Genomic DNA, 6,849 nt, shown 5'->3' on the forward strand with positions numbered 1-6,849 from the left:
ATCTACAATTACAGAGGTCCGAATGAATACATATATTATACATTCACTGGCCACTTTATTAGGAACATTTTGCCAGTACTGGGTTGGAAAACTTTTTATCTTTAGAACTGAACATTCCTCAGTGATATATATATATATATATATATATATATATATATATATATATATATATATATATATATATATATTTATATATATATATATATATATATATATATATATATATATATCCTCCTGAGATCCGGGAGAAAAAAAGTTTTTCTTTTTTAATCTTTTTATGACAATTCAAGTATTGTGGTCACAAGAAACATGTTGCAACATTTTTTTTATAAAAACAGTGTTTATTATGTCTTGCTTAATACACATTGTTATGGTGCAGTTATAATAGTGTATTACTATTTGTATGGATTTTTAAAAACATCCTTTCATTTAATGACCGCTTAACAAGATTAAGGCAGTAAATGAAGAAACATGAAAAACATGAAAAGTGAAATTCCCTCCATTTTGAAAAGACACTGAATGTGCTGCGCTGACCACACCCCCACAACAGCGGCATCAGAAGAGAGTTCAAGATGTTTTCTTAAAGGAAAAGTATTAATCACATACATACTATAAACAATGCTTGACTCATGTCCTTCACAGAGGACAAAAATGAATTGTCGGGTCTCAGGAGGATATATATATATATATATATATATATATATATATATATATATATATATATATATATATATATATATATATATATGTGTGTGTGTAAATTGTCCCCTTGCCGTGGGCGTTCTCTCATCCATCCAATCTCAGGTCCACTACCAGAGGCCTTCACTTTCCAGGCCTTCTCAAGTTCTTCTTTCAGGTGAGGTATCTAAGCATAGCATTTGTATGGTACACACTTAAGTCTTTACCATATAAGGTTCTCTGTCCCACAGACTGGATTGACACAAGAACATGCATTCCATGCAAATGAGTATCCTATAGGCAAACTCTATGATTGGAGGACACAGGACTGAGGAATTTTCTTTGTTTAAACCCTATATAAGACAGAATGACACATCAGGTCTTTAGGTCTTCGTTCTGGCTTTGGGACCTCCAGATTTTGCTGCAGAAATCTGTTTTGATGTCTGAACTTTTGTAATAAACTTCTTTTTATTATTCAAGTCAGCGTCCAGAGACGTTTTTGCCTGAAAGCCAATTTTTCCACATCTCCTGACCAAGATACATCACAGGCCTTAATATTTCTCCAGTTTCTCATGTTTCTTTTTCCTGATGTTGCAATTGCTTGGTATTGCGATGTCAACCACAACGGCTTTCCTCTGCTGTTTGTCCATCACCACAATGTCCGGCTGGTTTGCCATTACCATTTTACACCTGGGGTCCTGTCTTGTATGGTAGGTCTGGGCCTCTACTGCTCTGGTGCTCAAGGCCTGCTCCTGTGCAGCTATGATCAGGGCCTCTGTGCTGTCTTTTAGTCCAGCCCTTTCTAGCCTGTGATGGCCGCCTAGGCAGCCACACACTGAGCCTGGTCTGGTAACCTTTTTTCTTTTCAGTTAAATCATTTTATTTGTAATATTTACCATTTCCTTTATATTTCACATTTTTCTTAGCAAGTTTAGCAGGAGGGGTTAACTGATTGGGTGCACACTTTTAGTTGACTCATTCTATCTATCTATCTATCTATCTATCTATCTATCTATCTATCTATCTATCTATCTATCTATCTATCTATCTATCTATCTATCTATCTATCTATCTATCTATCTATCTATCTATCTATCTATCTATCTACCTACCTACCTACCTACCTATCTACCTACCTACCCACAGGTTTGCAGCAGTGGTTGCTATGCCTTTATATAAGCTTCTGTCTGCAGTTTTTCTACTCAAATGATTATAATTCTAATTAAATTAGAGAGTGTTCCTAAATGGTTTAGGCAACATGGTAACACAGAAGTGTTACCATTAATCACTGTCCAAAGACCACATGTAGTCTCTGACTAACAAAAAGCTGTCTGAGCAGCAGCGTGACAGAAAACACTGAAGCTTAAATAAGTTAACTCAACACACGTTAACAGTGTTGGTTAAACAAAATCATTAGCAACTGAACCAGGGTAGATTTTGTTCATGCAAATGTTAACGAGTTAAATCAAACTGTCCTTGAGGAAGTCAGGCCCGGTCTTTATTATATTTTTTTTTAATCCTTGATCAGGTTTATTCAAGTTTCTGGCCATTGTAGGTTGGTGCATGGCAGCATCTTAATTTTCTTCTTTTTAGTAATTCTGTTGTAACGTTGCTGCTGTATTTGGGATTATTGACCCTATTTCAACCAAGTTTTAGCTGTCAGACAGGCAGCATTTAACTCTGGAATACTTTGATTTATAGAAGAGCTCATGGTCAACTCTAAAATTTACTACATCCCCAACTTCTCCTCCTCAAGCTGTTAAGAACTACCACAGCTGCACTGAATGATAGTCAGCAGCACAGTTAGATAGGTGAGATAGAGGGATTGGTTAGACAGCAGATCAACCGACCAATCACAGACGTGGACTTCATTGATCTGATCAATCACCTGTCTGTAACCACACATGTAATCTGAATACCAAAAGCAAAAACATGCCTAGGCCAGGGGCTGTCACAGTCTGAAATTACTAGAAGAAAGAAGTGACAACAGTTTTTTTCTGCAGCTATCGACACTTTGTATGTCCAGACCAACCATGTTGGGTTTTGAGGGTCAGCACTGGTAAGGTTATGCAACTTTCCATTTGAGAAATCAGATCTTGTCCCAGTTCAAGTTCCCAACTGGGAACTTGGCAATTCCTACCTCTGAGATCAGATGGAATGAACTATTATGCTGCTCTCCAAAACAACCGCTAAGGAAAATGTTGCTTTTTCATATTTAAATACCATTTTATTAAAATCCAAGTTAGATTTTGTTTTCTTAATGAGATATAAAAATATAACTGATTAAAGTTCACATTTTGTAACTTTTACTCAACTGTAACACAGTCAAGCTGCTATTTACTGGACCGAGCCTCTTCAGGCCATTGTCACATTTCAGCAGGGGCCCTGGGCCCCTATGATCCCGTGATCCGCCCATGTTGACTGTCTGTCTGAATCTTGTCCAGGCCACTGTAGCAGATGCACACTGACATTTATTTAAGACCAGACCTTAAAACGTGGTCAGAGCAGCAGTTAGTGACAAACCTCATATTATAATCTTGTATTACACCATAATCTTACAGTGACAGAAACTGAGATATGGAGAGGCCAAAGACATTCCTGCACCAATAATCAGACACATGATGATGTTAAAAATTATATCACATGTACCTGATGGCTGAGCGGTTGGCATGTGTATCACAACAACTGAATGGCTTTTGTTGTATGTACCATGCTTTGTATTTTCTTTTATTGCAACAATCAAGGTAAAATACCAACACAATTTAACACCTTATGGTCTGTGAAAATGCACATAGTCCTAAATAATTCACTCAGTAATTACTATGTTATTCACATACGCACAAAACTGTCTACTTGCATTGTTTACAATTTAGGTTTGACACAGTTCTGTCAGAGATTAATAGTTTCATGAGCTTTATACAAAACGAATAGAAGCTGATCATCTTTATGAGGACGTAGGATTTAGGCTTAAAAGTACAGAAGGATTTAGGCTTTATGGGCTTTAGGATTTAGGCTTAAAACAATGGTAGGATTTAGACTTAAAATTATGGATAAGGGGAATATGTTTTATATATAGTTGAAGCAGGTAAATTCCAGAGTATCGGACAATGTAAGGAAGCAAGGACTGGCTGATACTGGCAACTTAAATGCAGTAAACCAGTGATTCAGTTTTGTAAAAACAGGCATGTTTGTGTAAAAGGGCACACACACACGCCTCGCCTTAAAATTCTGAGAAGTCTTGGATATTTTTATAGAACAGATGTCCTTTGGGCAAATGCATCACTTACACACAACTGTCACACATTATCTAGCCAGTTCCTTTGTTTATATTGTGGCTAGTCCATGCCATAAAATATTACTGCAAGGCAACCTTTTGGTGTTGATGCCCTGATGCAAACTGGGGCAATTTATAGAGCAAGAGGTCCAGATTACCCCGGAGTATATACTTATGAGCAGACTGTAGATCTTGTTAAAAAGCTTTCCTCTCACAGCACAACAGTGTGTGACTTCATTCTCATGAGTAACACGTCTGTTGTTGTTGAAACTCCAGATAAAGCCACAGATTAAGCACCCAAGACGTGTAAATATGACAATTCTAATACTTTTTTCTTTATATCATTCTGATATAATTGTTAATGATTAGCATGCTATCACGTGTGAATATTAACCTGAGGCATGCACTTTTCAAGTTCCAAGCAGCTTTTTAATTGAAATTTGATTCACTAAATGATCAAATGCATGAAATAATGAATATATATTTGAGCGAATAAATCCTGCATGTGCTGTCTCGTTTAACTGCTGCAACATTCCTTCAGATTTGACTGAAAAAGTTTGGCAAAGTTTAAATTAAGCAGTTACAGCTGAGTCCATGAGAAGCAGGTTAGCCATGTTAGTTTGCATGCTATTGCAGCTATTATGTTTTTAACAGATTTAGAAAATGGTACATGTTAGTGCTTTTCCATATTTCCGCTCATTTTAATGTCCTTGTAGTTGGTATTTTTGTCATTTAGCCTGCAGAATTGTCTCTACTGATCATTGGATGATCCTTCAGCTGGACTTAAGTTTGGTAAAAAACCATCTGAAGAGAACATGTAGCAACTTTATAACTGATCATGATTTCATCAGTTTCAACCATGGACAGCGTTTTTATCCACCAGAGACAGAAAGTTTGCACATATAATAAAATGAAGATTAAACACAACCTGCTGGATACAATAATAAGAGTCCAAAATTGTTCTCTTTGGGGGAGTTTAAATTGATTACGAGGGCTAGAGAGGGAAACTCCCCTGGTCAATGTGACTCCAACTAAACTGCATAATTTATCCCATGATGTGTTCCATGTATTTAATATCGGCTGCCACACCTGTTTACTTGTTGTGTTGTAATAGTTTATGTCTGTTGGTAAGTTTACTAAGCATGTGATTGCTTAGTACAATCTTAATTGAAGAGATGCAATGAAATTAGTTTTTGGTTGATCCCGGAGAGATAAAAACTAGCATTTCCTCATAATAGCATTTGAAAACATCAATCAGGGTGTTTCTATGTCAATGGTGAAAATGATTAAAGACTTATGAGGAGGTGAGGAGCCCTCTTGAGATGCCGAAAGCTCTCCACTAATATCAGCCATGGCTGTGACCTCCACCGTTGATAAGTCCTTCTTCCAGTTGCTGTGTCACAGCACTCACTGCAGGTACTGAAGCCCTCTCACAGATGCCATTGGTTGTGTCCGAAGCCTCAGATGACCTCAGTGACTTAAGTGGCATCTCATTAGTTTTCTCTGTGGGAAACAATTCAGAAACATTATTTCAATCCCTTTAAGTGGCAGATTTTCTAATTGCCTGTTGTCTTTAGACCATCTAAAGGGCTGAACACAAACCTCTGTGCAGAGCTCAAAATGTGGATTTGATTGGAATATGGGTGCCTCCCTAGTTTTGTTTTTCCTGGTGTTGGTTTTTGCTTCAACATAGAAAAGACAGAAAGTACACGTTATAAAATGAGAGCCTAAAAATATGGATCACTGTCAGAGAACGTTGTTACGGGGATGCTTTTGTGCTTATAAGGGAGACATTTATGACACTTTATCTAGTTTAGTATGAAACTGCTTGTTTGCCCAGTTTGAGTCGATGCTGAGAACTACGCAAATAGATTGATATGTGAGAGTATAAATCAGCTCTAATTCCTACGTGCAGCAGGCACAAAAGTACGTTGATTTAGTGGTGATAACCAACATAAGAAGCTCAATGACTGAACGTGAGTGAAAAAAAACACAAAATACCATCCATGTACAAACTAGACATAAGATATGTGTTTTTGTATTTTATCTGTACATCATGAAAAAGCACAATTAGCATAAGAAACAAAAAAGAAAGTTCTGTAATCATTTTAGTAGTAGCTTAATCTCTACCTGAGTTTCCAGATGGGCAGTAAGCTAATCAAATGAGCTTTGTTTCCAGTTGCAGCTCAGAGCAATGTAGAAATAAATAAAGAAAACATAAAAAACCAACCCAGCAAAGAAAACTGCACAACCAAATATGTCCTTACAAAACACTACAAGGTTGTATTTACAGCGCCTGGCGAAAAAAAACACAACAAAAACTTCATAGGTCCACGTACTACCTGCTTATTCCAGTGCAGAGAGAATATTGGAGTCATTAACATGTTTCAGCTGATATTAATTTATTTAAATCATGAGGTAAGTACATTCTCATTTATTAAAAAACTACATTGAAAGACATGCAATTACTGTATCGGAAGGGTCAAATTATTGGTCTGTATCAAGTAAACAAAACAACTAAATGGAGGTTTCAACAGCCCAAATCAAAGAAACATTAGAACTTCAGAGAGTTTCATAATAAAAGTGATATTATTTCTACTTAATGTGCTGGGATTAAACAGCCTTAAAAAATCCATAAGTAAGGCTTCAGCCTCAATTTGACAGGGAACAAAAAGACTGAACTAAAATGAGATCAGCTGACTAGATTTTTTTTCCCTGTCTTAATGGCACCAGTATATTCTAAACTATCCATGTCAAGATTCATCAGATTCAAACACCAGAACACACTATTCATGTTGGAGATAAATAACCTGTGTCCATCTTTTAACAAGATTAAATCTGTAATGTGTTATATCAGTGAGGCTCAACAAAACAAGTCTCACAGGAGTGTTTTTTTT

The sequence above is a fragment of the Melanotaenia boesemani genome, chromosome 22 (genome assembly GCF_017639745.1).
Source record: "Melanotaenia boesemani isolate fMelBoe1 chromosome 22, fMelBoe1.pri, whole genome shotgun sequence".
In the NCBI taxonomy this organism is placed as follows: Eukaryota; Metazoa; Chordata; class Actinopteri; order Atheriniformes; family Melanotaeniidae; genus Melanotaenia; species Melanotaenia boesemani.